Source organism: Spermophilus citellus (assembly GCF_964194105.1).
Source record: "Spermophilus citellus genome assembly, chromosome: 12".
Classification (NCBI taxonomy): Eukaryota; Metazoa; Chordata; class Mammalia; order Rodentia; family Sciuridae; genus Spermophilus; species Spermophilus citellus.
Window position 1 is genome coordinate 8,244,447 of NC_138198.1, and position 15,065 is coordinate 8,259,511.

Sequence of the window (15,065 nt, forward strand, 5' to 3'; positions counted from 1 at the left end):
GCTCTAGGTAAGACCTCAGCCCCATGGCACTTGCTTGCAGCCTGTGAGACCAAGCAGAGGACCATGTAAGCCATGCCCAGACTTCTGACCCACAGAAGCCGAGAGAGAAGAAAGCCACTAAATTTTCAGAGATTTGTTATGCTGCAGTAGCAAACTAATTCCGTAAAGAAGTTGCATGAGAGCAGAACCTGGTGTCTGCCCGAGGGGATAGAACTCAAGAGGCCAGGACACCCCTGATTGTGTTTTCGCTCTTTATCATTACACAGGGGTAAACCTTGGAGTCCCCCATGTGAATGAACCCTCCTATCAGGGGACCAGGATGGCTCTCTGTCCCTGCAATACCTCCTGATGCCTGAGGAAGTCCCTTGGGCAGGAAGCTGGCTGCAGCATGGACAGGACCTCTGTAGTAGGGAATGAGGGACCACATTTTGGTCAGCCCGTGTCTTAATGTCCCGCATCTGCTGTCTTGATGTGACTAAGAGTGAGTCAGAGCACGACCCCACCCAAAGAAGGGAGACCACCCCTACCCCTAGAGCAGGTCTTGGGTTGGAATAGCCCAGTGTCTGCAGTAGCTGAGATGGGTCCTGTGGGTCAAAGTCACCATGCACCCCCTCTTCTCCCTAATTTGGGGGAAGCAAGAGAACAGGGAGAATGAGAGCAGTGGTCAGGACACCCCTTCAGAGCCATGCTGACCAGGGCCTGGCTGGCAGAACGTTCGTCTCCCAGGCCATGTCAGGTGTGCAGGGGGACCTGGACCCCGGTGCCAGGAACCTTCCCAGAGCCTAGGTGGGTCCAGCAGGTGAGGCTGGGATGCACTGCTGAGGCCTGCTGAGGGGAGGGAGGGTGGCTTCCTGTGCACAGCGCCCAACCCCTGAGACTGGGGCTGGGTAGCCCCGGGGCTGTGGCAGGGACATGGCCACAGAGCACACTGAAGACCAGGACAGAGCAACCCTGCCTCAGCCAACTTCCATGTCTCCCCTGTCCTGCACCCCAGAGCCCCGAATAGGTGACTGGGAGTCAAGAAAGAGGAACCAGCATGCCCCTGTCTGCTTCCCCTGCTGGTCAGCTCTGCTTAGGCTCATGAACACCTGGCCACAGCAGGGAAATCACTTCCTTTCCAGCTCTTGGCTCATCTTTCTGACACAAATCCCAAGTCTCATTCTGGTGCCAGTGTGGCCTCGCTGCATTCACAGACCAGCTATGCTGTCTCATGGAACAGGCTAGAGCTTGTCCAGGGGACATCTTCAGACAGGACGGATTGATGAGCCTCTGCAGAAGCATAGGGCTCCCTCTGAGGTTCGCAGACTCTGTGGCAGATTCCCTGTCCCAGCTCAGGGAGAGGACACCAAGGCTTTGTGGGGCGCTCAGTTCAGTTGCTTCATTTGTTTTCACTCTACTGACTGAGGACAGCCTCTGCCAGGGCAGCTCATCTCCGTGCTGGTCAGAGTGCTCTGAAGGGATGCTGATGGTCAGCAGTATCTAAGAGGGCCCAGAATGCGTGGGAGGCGGCCAGGGGTGCGTGGGAGGACAGTGACAGTGCCAAGGCATCTGCCATCTGCTTCACCACCAGTGCAGGGTTTCCACACCCCTCTGCCACTTCACTCACCAGATTACTCTCCAGCAGGCACCAGGCGCCTGGTCTGGGGACTGTGGATCTGTATCCGGCAGATGCTCTGGGGCGTAAGCGCCAGTAGTATCCTCATTTCTCACTTGAATCAAATGTATGAAATATGATATGTCAAGAGCTTTGTAATGTTTTGAACAACTAATAAAAAAAAAAGTATCCTCATTTCTCCAAGAAAAGGACTTAGGCATACAGAAGGAACCTTCCCTGGGTCACCAGGAACCTTCCCCAAGTCACCAGTACCACCAGAAAAGATCAAATCCCACATCGTTAGCCTGATTCAATCCACTCCATGGTTTCTGGTGAGGGCTCATCTCTTCCACACCACTAAAAAGTCAAAAATTCATTATGTTGGGAACATTCTTTATTTGTGCCTCTGGGCTATATTGGGAGCCTGGTGAGTCCTCTCTGGGCCTTGGAGTTGATGGCCTAACCCCCTTTCCAGGTTGGACCCACATGCCTTCCCAGCACCAGGAGGAAGTTCTAAGGGCCAGGCACTAGAAGCCAGAGCAAGCTTGGAGGCTGGACGGGGCTCTGTGCAGAATATGCACACCAGGGACATCCTTCCTGAAGGTCTTTATGGCTGGTTCCTATAAAACCACTGTCTGGGAAAATCACAGGGTGGTGAGGTCCTGTCCCGGCTCACTCTCCCCACAGCCTGCTCATGCCCACCCCACACACTTGGGCATTCCTGTGCATCTCCCCACCTCCTCCAGCCCCGCTTCTGGCAGGGTGAATCTGTTCACTTCTGCTGGCTAACAGATGAGCAGCTGCTGGCAGGACCGTGCTCCAGGCTTCTGTGAACACCTTCCTCCCAGGTGAGCATGAAGATGTAACACACCCGGGTGTTCTCAGGACATAACCTGGCCCATGTCAGGTGCTCAGTAACCTGGAGCTTCTGTCCCCAACACAAGGAGACTCAGAGTCAGGTCATGGTCACTGCAGCTTCCTGAACTCTGCACTGGAAGGGATTCTGTAAAGTCCCTTTCCTGAAAAACACCCTCCACCCAGGGCCCTCACCCTCCCTGGAACTGTACTCTGTCTCTCTCCTCGATGACCATCCAGCATCTGCCATGGTTTCTAGAACTTTCTCATCTCTCATCATCCAAACTCCCTTGTCCTCTGCTTTTGTCTAAATCCCACTCTGTAACCTCATCATTGGATGAAAACACTTCCCACTACTTCCTCACTTAATAATGGGGAAGCTGAGGCCAGAGAGTGGAGGGACTCAGCCACACAACTGCCAGCAGAATTGGGACAATGTGTTGGTCAAGACAGGATACTGCGGTGAAACCACCAACACCCCAGGCTTGAAGGGCTGAGCGCCCTTCACACTCCTGTGATTTGTCCATCATGTGGGTGGGGAGCCAGGCTCAGCCTCTCCTCCCAAAGCGCCCAGCTGCTCAGTGACTTGTTCATGGATTCATGGTATTTAGTGCAGCTTACTGTCAGTTAGACCTTACAACTTAGCTACGACCTGAGACTCTCTCCAGCTGGTTTTTCTGGTAGAATAGGACTCCCTAGGGAAAGGAGGCCTCTACTGTTATATTTTTCAAAAAATCTTTTGTCACTAGACCTTTCAGTTCCTTAAGAATAAGATCCACCAATCCTCACCTACCCTAGTACTGAGAAATTTCTGGGGGAAATAAGGAAAAGTTCTGATATTTAGAAATGCTATCTATAAAAGAAAATTCTAGCATGAGGCCTGCTTAGTTTTCTGCCGTAAGAAAGCATATGCGGAGTGACTCAGAACAACAGCTGTTCATTGACTCATAATTCTAGAGGCCAAAAGTCTAAGATCAATGTGTTAGTCACTTTTTGTTGCTGTGACAAAATACCTGAGGTAATCAATTTATGAGGAAGAAAGGCTTAATTTGGCTCACAGTTTCAGATGTTTCAGTCCACGGTCTCTTGGCCCTGTCTCCTTGGGCCTGTAGTGACACAGTACATCATGGCAGGAATACATAGTAGAGGAGGCCTGATCACTTCACTGTGGCTAGGAAGCAAAGAGAGAGGCAGGAGCCAGGGTCCCAACATCAGGGGCCAGATGACCTAACTTCCTCCTACTAGGCCCACCTCTTACCACTTTCCAAAGACTTCACAGGCTGGGGACCAAACCATTAATTAGCACATGGACTTTCAGGGGACACTCCAGATTCGAACTAGAGCAATTACAGTGTGGCAGGGCAGTGCTCTCTCTGAAGGCTCAGGGGAGATCCTTCCGGGTCTCTTCCAGTGTCTGGAGGTAGCCAGCAGTCAGTTCTCAGAACTGCTCAGCTTGGGGCCTCACCCTGTCTCTGCATCCATCACCCCATGACCTTTCCTTCATCTGAGTCTCCAAATACCCTTTCCCTCATATCTAGTTGCTGTGTGAGGGTCCCTCATAACCGAGCCTGACCTGGTTCCATATAAGGTCACCTTCAGGTTCCTGGGGGGCTCAGATTTCAACATATCTTTTTGGAGAACATAATTCACCCCACAACACTTCCCCCATGGCATTTTTGGACAAATTCAACAAAGGCACCCCCTCCTGTAGGTGGACACAGCGGCAGCCCAGGCTGGGCTTGAACCCCAACTTCCTGAACCAGGAACCCCTATGAAGTGAATAATCCACACAACCGTGGACATCAGCTGTGTTCTGGAACTTATCCGTTTATAAGCTTAACAGCCATTCCTCAAAGAAAAAAAAAAAAAAACCCAGGCTGGAATTTCAACAAAAACCTGGGCCATCAGGTGTTGCAGTAAAGGGCCTCCCAGTAATGCCCCAAGGGTGGGGCCAAGGCAGGGAGGCCACTAGGGGAATGTTATCTGCAGAGAATTTTAAAATCATAACAAATCTAACTAAAGGTTGGACTACGGGGCTGGGGATGTGGCTCAAGCGGTAGCGCGCTCGCCTGGCATGCGTGCGGCCCGGGTTCGATCCTCAGCACCACATACCAACAAAGATGTTGTGTCCGCCGAGAACTAAAAAATAAATATTAAAAGTTCTCTCTCTCTCTCTTTAAAAAAATTAAAAAAGCTAATCTTATTAAAAAAAGATAAAAAAAATAAAGGTTAGACTACTCTTTAGTACTATCCTATATCCACATCATTCATGAAAGACTTCCCTGTCCTCAGATCTTTTGTTGGTTTAAGCTCTAAACAACTGCTGCAGCTATCACTGAATTTCATAACATGTAGTCCTTCCTCTGTATCCATGGCTCTGAATCGGCAGGTTCAATCAACCAAGGACACCAAGGGATAACTGCATGTGAGCTTCAAATTAGTGCACACTCATTACTTACCTTTACATCAATTCTGTGTTCCACATGGAAGTTACTTAGAGACCTTGAGGTATCCAGCAGTTGCTGTGTGAGACATGTCAGACGTGTTCATCATAAGACCACCTTTTTGAGGTTTCAGAATTGACATAGTTTGGATCTGAAATGTCTCCCAAAGGCTCATGTGTTAAAGACTTGGTCTCCAGATTGTCACTGTTGGGAGGTGGTGGGAACTAGAGGAGGTGGGACCTAGGGAAGAATTTAGGTTATTGAGGGCATTCTCCAAGGGAATTGTGGGTGGGGAGCCAGGCTCAGCCTCTCCTCCCAAAGCGCCCACCTGCTCAGTGACTTGTTCATGGATTCATGGTATTTAGTGCAGCTTACTGTCAGTTAGACCTTACAACTTAGCTACGACCTGAGACTCTCTCCAGCTGGTTTTTCTGGTAGAATAGGACTCCCTAGGGAAAGGAGGCCAGCACTATGCTCTTGGACTTCCTGGCCTCCAGAACTGTAAGTCAAATAAACTTCTATTCTTTATTAATTATGCTGTCTTGGGTATTTTATTACAGCAACACAAAATGGATTAAGCCCCTCGGAGATGTTGAGAAACTGGCATGGATATGATAAGGGGCCCAGGTTCAGGTTCATCTAGCTGAGGCCAGGCTGTAAGGAGTTTCCTGCTCCATGCCAAGGACTTGGGACTGTATCCTGTGGCATGGTGATGAAGAGCCATTACTGCTCAGATGCGTAGGTATGTATGGTACACAGTGATAAAGGGAATTCTAGTAGTAGTGGAGCCAGCCTGGCCATGGGGTGGGAAAGGTGGAAGGCCCAGTGGGAGGCTGCAGGAGTTGTTCACACTGGAGCTGATGCAGAGCATCTAAGAAAAGATGGTGGGGTTGGAAAGACATCTGTCACCAAATGGATGGGAAGGAGTGGCCTCAGACACCAAGGAGGGGTCCAGGACACATTTTGATGGCTTTTAGAGGGAGCATGGAAGAGACAGGTTTGTTTTAAGAGTGTTTTCAGAGTGTACCTGTTCTTGGTTTATATTTATTTATTTAGACTAGAGAAATAAAAGGTAAGAGTCAAGTCCCTTACGGCCTCTTCAATGCCAGTTCAACTCTCCCAGGCACCTTCCCACTTGATACAATTTCATTTGTATTCTTTCAGAAATTTTCTCTGAAAAATAGGATACGAGGAGAAGAATCCTTGAATCCATTGACACTGAGACATCCTCCAATGCTGGAGGGCAAGGACATACCCTGGAGGCCACTGGGAGAGGGTTCTGAGCTGAATATTTCTGGTCAGAAAAAAACAACTTCTGAGGCCTGGCTATGCCAGTAAATACCACTATGATTATTCTCTGAGATATTAATACGAACTTCTTTCCTATAGGTGATATAATTAACTGCGCTACAGTGATCGTGCTCTTTTCTTTAAATTTGTTTTTAGTTGTTGATGGACCTTTATCTTATTTATTTATTTATACACAGTGCTGAGAGCCGAACTCAGTGCCCCACACATGCAAGGCAAGTGCTCTACCACTGAGCCCAACCCCAGCCCGATTGTGCTCTTTTCAACAAAGTGTCTATACATGTTTTGGTGGGAAATTTCTCTGCCTGAAATCTTAGCTATTTAAGGAGAGGTCTATTCCTTGTTTAAGTCCATGCTGACTCCAATTCTCAGGGTAGGGAGGTTTTTAGTTGCACAAGTTTCATCATGGGACATTACGTCTGCCCTCTTGGGTGCAAAGGTGTTACTTATAAAAGGAATCAAGACTGAGTTTCACTTCCTGCTGGTGAGCTAACTTGGTTCCAACTAACCCTTACACCAAGAACAACCAGACGAGCTGAATAAAATGTGTCTTTTCAATCATGTTGCAGAGAGACAAGGAGTCCAGAGGGACAGCCTGATACCTGGTGTATTTTCTTCTGAAGATATTTTCTAGTAATAAGGACTGCTGCTGCCGCTGCTGCAGAGGCCAAGAGGCTGAGCAAGACTACAGGTGATTACATGGGCCTGGGGGGACAATGATTCTCACACAAATTTGGCCAAGGAAAAGAGGCCACCCTTTTAAACACTCCAGGCTCTCGGATAAATAGGAGGCAGTTCAATTCTCAAAAGGATCAAAGCCAGTTTTTTTTTTAAAGAATTTTGTTGTTGTTGATGATGATGATGGACCTTTATTTATTTATTTATATGTGGGGCTGAGAATCAGACCCAGTCACATGTTAGACAAGTGCTCTACCACTGAGCCACAACCCCAGCCCTCAAAGCCAATTTTAAATCAATTCAAGCTTTGATTTGATTACAATTATATGTCCCTCACTAACTGCCTGCCAGAAACAAAAGCAAATCCTCTCTATATGAGATAGAATCCAAAATCTCATATTATTTTCATAATTTTTTTTTCAACCACAAAAGCTGGCACTTGATTAAAAATAGGAAGGCATACAAAAAGACATGAACTGACCAGAAGAGTTGGAAGAAAACTATGTACACACAGAATGCCCAGATGTTGGGATTACCAGGTAGGGACTTCAAAATAATTAAGTTTCATATTTCTCATCTTCAATACATCAACTGAGAAAATGGCCAACTCTTAGAGAACTGAAAACTTTTGAAAGTAATCAAATAGAAATTCTAGAATTGAAAACTATAGTAACTGAAATTAAGAGCTCAATTGATGACTCCACTTCTGTCCATGAAGGAGTAAATACTATAGAATTTACTCCCTCAGACTGTAAAATAAATAAATAAATAAAGGAAGGAAGGAAAGAAGGCAGACAGGCTGGCTGGCTAGGCAAAATATCTGAGACAAAAATGTTCCGAAAAACAGCACAGTAATGAGAAGCTGAAAGGAAAGGAAGGAAGGAAATACCTTGACCAACTGCCTGGAGTCAATTTCCAAGGTGCAGTGCAGGGTGGCACACAGAAATTCAAACAGGACCTGTGACTCACTGAGTGGAGAAGTTAGAAATTAGAGTCTGGAGATGTCAAGAAAGTTGGAAATTTTAAAACAATGTATAGAAGATGGTGTTGCAGAGAGACGGAGTTCTAGAAAAATTGCAGAGGATTCCATTGACTCTGTCAGAGGATCCACTTATTTGTGCATATTTGGGAGGAAACTCTGCAAGGAAAAGGGATAGAATCGTAGAAAACCATAAGCAGAGCTAATTCTTGGAGCTGGGGAAGGTTGAGAAAATATTTTGTTCTCCTACAAGTCCAGCTTGAGAGACTTCATAATGCATGGATGGGTAGCATGTTCATAAGGGCTGTTCTTAGTAGTAGGGCTAAATAATCCTCAGAAAAAAAGTTCTCTGGAATCACTTTAGTAAAATTAAAGTTTTGACATTTAAAACCAAGTATCAAATGAATCAAATTGATGCACAAGAAATTTAACTGAAGCCAGAACAATGCAATACCCCTTAAAACATTCTATCAATGTCTAGAACTGAACATTGTTAAACTTCAATTATGCAGCATCCAATCACAAATTAGTAGATATACAGGGAAGCAAGAAAATATGACCTGTAACTGGGCCAAAAAAAATCATTCAATAAAAACAGACTGAGAAATGACAGAGATAATAAAATTAACAGAAAAGGATTTTAAAACAACCATTAAAATCTTATAAGTATGTTAAAGCCTAAAAAGTAAAAACATACACACAAGGTGAGAAATGGAAGCTATTAAAAAGACTCAAATGGAACTTGTAGAGATAAAGAATGATGGGGAAATGAAAAACACTGGACAGGTTAGAAGCAGATTAGACACTACAGAAGAAGAGATCAGTTCATCTGTAGTCATAGCAATAGAAACTATCCAAAATAAATTATACAAGGAAAAAAAAAGCTAAGAAAAAACAGAACCTCAGCAAGCCATGGGCCTTGTCTAACACACTTGTAATTGAAATCCCAAGTGATGGAAGGATGAATATTGAAAGAAATGCTGCCTGAAATTTTCTAAATTTGAAGAGATGTGTAAATCCAAATTTTCACAAAGAGAATGATTTCACAAGAAAATAAAAATGATGCCACATGGAAATTGTTTACCTAAAAGATATGAAGAGTACCTAAAATGGCAAATATGTGGATAAGATGAAAAACATATTTTCCAATTTTATGATCTTTTTAAAAGATAATCATTTAAAGTAAAAAAAAAATCAATGTATTATGGAGTTTAAAACACATGTAAAATTGAAATATATGAGATCAACAGTATAAAGATTATGGGGGAGAAAATGCAAGTGTATTATTATAATATTCATACACTACATATAGAATATTTAAGTGTAGATTATGATCAGCGTAAATTCTAGAGCAACTAAGAAAGAAAAAAAAAAGGAGAGATTTAGCTAATAAGCTAAACATGGAGACAGAACAAAATCATAGAAAGTACTCTGTGGGAAGCCATCCGTTAATTACCTGGGGGTCTTCTCTCAGTACAGTAGACAGAGAGATTTAGGTTTGGCCTTGGGCACTAGCAATAGATGGCCCAATGCGAGTGACTTTTATCTCTGCTCCACTAGGAGGATCCCTCGTAGTAGCTCTGGAGATGGGTGTAACCCATTGAGAACTGGACAGCCCACCTCTAACCTTTTTTTTTTTTTTTTTTTTTTTTTTTGGTGAAGAACATTCTATGGAAGGTCTTTGACATTTCCCAATAAATAAAGCAGGTGCAGGCTCCATTTTGCCAGAGAATAGAAGCTTGATCCGTATGATTGGCTTTCCCATTCCGCCCCTGCTTTCTGAAATTACTTTCTCTGTCTCATGTTTTTTTTTTTTCTTTTTGTAGTTCTATTTTTCCTAGCTTTTATTTCTCAGCCAGCCCATTCCACCAAGGGGAACCCCATTTCCATCACCTGCACAGGATATGGGCGAGAGTACTCACCTTGAAAGAAGGCATGCAAAGAGGAAAAAAAGGAACAAAGAACATATTTTAAAAATAAATACAGCAGACCCAAATCCAACCATATAGAGAGTCACATATAGTAAAAATGGTTAAAACATTTATACTAAAAGACAGAGATAGATGGATAAAAAGCAAGCCCAAGTTATGTGTTTTCTACTAGAAACTCATTTAAATATCAAAACATAAATAGGATAATCTTTAAAAATGGAAGAGATATGATATGCAAATACTGATCAAAAAATTTGGAATAACTATAGTAATATTAGACAAAGTAGACTTCAGAACAAGGAATATTAACAAAGATAATGAAGGACAATATATAAAGATAACTATACTGATTCTTTAAATAGATTTAATTTTTTTTGAACCATGGATTGAACCCAGGGGTACTTAGCCAGTGAACCACATCCATAGCCCTCTTATTTTTTATTTTGAGACAGGGTCTCACTAAGCTTCTTAGGGCCTTGCTAAATTGCTGTGGCTGGCTTTGAACTTGTGATCCTCCTGCCTCAGCCTCCCAAGCCACTGGGATTACAACCAGTACCACCATGCCCAGCAAGGTTTAGTATTAAATCAGTGTGCATCTAATAATAGGTCTTCAAAGTACATGAAATAATACCAATAGAGTAAAAGGGAGAAATAGACTCTCCCTTATAGTTGGAGATTTAAACATGTGTCTCTCAGAGCAATTGATAGAACAAATTAGCCTCTAAACATTTTTTAATCTTCTACTTAAAGTTTTCTGCAACCCATTGTTCGTTCAGTAGCATATTATTTAGTCTCCAGGTGTTGGAGTGGATTTTATTTCTTATTTTATCATTGATTTCTAATTTCATTCCATTATAATCTGATAGCATGCAGGGTAGTATTTCAACTTTTTTATATTTGCTAAGAGTTGCTTTGTGGCATAGTATATGGTCTATTTTAGAGAAGGATCCATGTGCTACTGAGAAGAAAGCATAATCTCTCGTTGAAGGTTGGAATATTCTATATATGTCAGTGAAGTCTAGGTTACTGATTGTATTATTGAGTTCTATAGATTCTTTGTTCAGCTTTTGTTTGGGATATCTATCTAGTGATGAAAGAGGTATGTTAAAGTCACCCAAAATTATTGTGTTGTGGTCTATTTGACTCTTGAACTTGAGAAGAGTTTGTTTGATGAACATAGACACTCCATTGTTTGGGGCATATATATTTACAATTGTTAAGTCTTGTTGGTGTATGGTTCCCTTGATCAGTACGTAGTGTCCTTCTTTATCCTTTTTAATTGATTTTAGCTTGAAGTCTACTTTATTTGATATGAGGATGGAAAGCCCTGCTTGCTTTCACAGTCCATGTGAGTGGTATGATTTTTCCTAACCCTTCACCTTCAGTCTGTGGATGTCTTTTCCTATGAGATGAGTCTCTTGGCAGCATATTGTTCACAGCTACATTTCTTTGCTGTGAAGTTAGTCTGTAGATCAGACACAGTGCTGTTAGGGACCTCGTGATAAGAGATAGAATACTCTGTGAATGTATGGATGGTGGTGCTGCTAAGGAAAGCAAGTCTATAACCAGACTATGTGTCTATTCCAATGAGGACAAGTCTCTGCCCCACTACATAGAAAAGTTCTGATGTAATCTATCTGCCATTATTCATCTTATGGGGGACTCAATGTTGATTTTTTTTCTTTGTGGGAAGATTAGGTACCCAGCAGTAGCATCAATCAGGTCAGCCTTGGTAAGGGGAAGTTTAAGTTTTCATGATATTCAATCCATTTAGATTTGTATTTCTGGGAAAATTCACTCATATTCCCCCCCAACAATAATATTTACTTCTCAAAGTTCTACCTATTGATACAATTTTTCTTTATGGCTATTCTTCATGGTCACCCTTGAATGGGGTCACAGTGCCATAATTATTCACCCATAATTATTCCTGGGTGGTAAACCAGGCTCAAATTCTTCTCTCTTAGTTTCATGGTTATAAGGGACATTGTGAGAGACAAACAGCATGTCTCAGGAGAGAGAGAGGACAATGCAATCGCAGTCAGTGTCGAAGCAGCTGAGTCATCTGTTCATGCTACTTACTTGACCTTCCAGAACTGTTTTTTGTTTGTTTGCAGTCCTGGGAACGAACTCATGCATGTTGGGCAAGCACTCTACCACTGAGCTATATTCCAGTCCTTTTAATTTTTTTTAAAATTTTGAAACAGGGTCTCCCGGAGTTGTCCAGGCTGGCTTTGAACTTGTGATTCTCCTGCCTCAACCTCCAAAGTAGCTAGGATCACAGGTGCCCGCCCCTCTGCCCAGTGGATAGATTGCTGATGTGTATGCTATCTTATGATTTGGCAGGTTAGACAACACCCTCTTCATGATAGAGTACTGAGGTCACATGCCCACCATGACTAGGTGTTCAGTCTCTTGGAGGCTCAACATCAAGCCAAAAGCTGTTTCTCAAAGAGAATAATTATCCACAGAAGAGAGCATGAATTTACTCCCCAAATCTTAGGGGTTTCACTGTGTTTTGCTGCTTGCCAGAGACCCCACCAGGCGATTCTATTAGGTGCTGAAACATTGTGATTATCACTGGTTCTGCTGGATCACAGGACCAAGTAGTTGGCAAGCGTGAATTCTTTGTAGTCTTCGTTCTTCCACAAGCTTTCGCATGGACAACTTGATCAGAATGCTAATAACTCTTTTCAGGGAAGAATTCTTTTCCTTGTTTTCTGATCTGAGTATACACTTCTCCCTCAGACCCCAGCCCCAGGGTTATAACATCAGGAAAAGCTTCTGCTTCACTGCCCTTATCCCAACCTCTTTTATCTGCCTATTTCAAAGTGTCCTTCCCACAGTAATTGGGTAATGAATTAATGAACAAAGTTGCTGGTTAATTGGCTTTCATTTCTGGAAGCACTTCTAGAAATGTCAGGAGAAATGACATTTTTCACAGTTTAAAAATGCATCCCCCAACCCGCAATGCTGGGCTACAGAGGTGGTTACCTGCTAGGCCAAAACAGCGTGAACAGGCAGGTATATGTGTATGGGAAGGGGACAGGAAGATTTCTGTTTTTGTGTCATGGTTTGACGTATGCATCCTCTGCTCTATGATTCTGTTTCAGGAGGTAGAGGGGAAAGAGCACTGTGCTAGAAGTCAGAAGACCCAGGTTTTCATCTCTATCACCTAGCTGCCTGACCTTGGATGTCAAATCCTACACAGTACATATAAATCTACCTGATCTGGTCTTTTGGAAATTGTTATATTATCATGTATATAAAAGCACTTTGTAAACTGCAAAGTTTAATTATATAAAAGTTTATATGTAAAGTTTAGATATAAAAATGTGTATATTTATATATAATACAGATTTATATATAATATATAACCTGGTAATCCAGGATGGGTACCTAGCTCAAGCTGGGGATACAGAGGATGGGGGAAGCCTTCCTGAAAAAACTAACAACTAAGCTGAATGAAGAAGAATGAGGAAAGGAAAGGGAGGACATTCTGGGCCAAGATAGCAACATGACAAAGGTGAGAGAGGACCTGTCCCATTTGACAAAGTGGCCAAAGTATACACAGTTAGGTTAGAGAAACAGGGGTGAGAGGAGGGACGTTGGGCAAGATGTGAAGCACTTTGAACACCACCCTAAGGAGTTCGGACTTTGAATGAGGTGGAGACAATAAAAGCATTTGAAGAGAGAATGGCATAATCAGATTTGCATTTAGAAAGCTTTCTTACACAGCAGTATGGGAGATGGACCGGAAGCAGATTAGACTAGGCAGAGACCACCCAGGCAGGTGCAGTAACCCTGACAAGGATCTAAGATAGTGCAATCATAATAGAAACAGAGAAGAGCATATGAATCCAAATGATTCTAGGGAGGTGTAATTTACAAAAGAGGTGACTAGTGGGAGGAGGTAAAGGTAAGGATTGCAGATGACCTCCCAGTCTCTGATTTGGACTAATGGACCAAGAGTGGTGGTTACATTAACTCCAACTAGAAGCAGCAATATGCAGGAGAAGAGTGAGTTGAATTTTAGAATGTCAAAATGTTCTAATCTCAATATTTTGAGGTATACAGTTTAAGATCAAGAGCAGGAGAGAGGGCCCTTCCTTTCTTTCCTTGAGTCTTAGTTTCTTCATCTGTAAAATAAGAAGGTTAAACTAGATTGAAATCAGATTTCAGAGCTGGAATTCCCAGGGGCCTTCAATGACACAAACAAGGGTCAGTAAGCTTAATGAAGCCAAACTTTCACCCATGAAAAGGCTAGAAAAGGAGCAAATATTTCCTAAGTACCCATTTCCCAGGCTTGTTTTCCTCATAGTTACTTAATGAGGCAGGTGTTATACCTATTTTACCATTTTCATTTTCAGATGAGGGTATAGTCCAACAGAGAGGAAAGATGACTAAGGCAGAACTGGGGTTTTACAAAGTTAAATAAGACACAATATTGAATTTCTTTGCTTTTATGTGGAGTTATGTCAGCTTTATAAAGTAACCAAGAAAAAATACATTTTTGCTTGATTTATACCTTTCAAAACATGGGTCCATGAAGCATGGAAGATAATAAATAGTATTCAATAAAGTTGGGAATCAATGAAACAGTTATTTTCTAAAGCAATGACTTTCCAGCTCAAAAAGAACTATGATTGATTCAAGCTCTCATTCGCCTGCTTCTCGAAGCCAAACCGCTATGACTCAGCACTAATGATCCCGCCGAAACAACTGGTCAGCCCTTCTGATCCTATGGAAGTAAATGCCAACCGAGCCTTCATAGGCAGTGGCCACAGGATTGAAACAGGGCTTGGGAGAGACAGTCAGGACCCACCCGTTGCATTGGTCACTGGCAAAGGGAACGAACTGTCACCATTTGCATGGGATACCACCATGGCGGAGAACTGACGTCACCAAAATTCGGCGGAGGAGATAACTTCATTGAAACCAGCGGCAACAGGTGTGTAATCCCCTAGCCTTCCCTCTCCACACAGCGCGGAAACCTTAAGGGCCCCTCCCCCCTCCCAGCTCTCCTGTGAGCTCGATAGCCAGAACGAGGGAATCAGGAGTGGCCCGGGACTCACTGCGAGGAACTCCCAGCTACTGCTCCCACCAGTGCTGACAACTGAGGTCCCTTGCACCAGCTACCAGGGGCGTGGCTACCGGAGGGCAAGCAAATTTGCTGGAGGTTCTCAGCCCCAAGCTCTACAAACTTAGGGTCCGAGGGAATGGCAAACAGGGAGAGTGTGCCCAGGCATTCATGAAAACAGGGCTCCCGGGAGCAG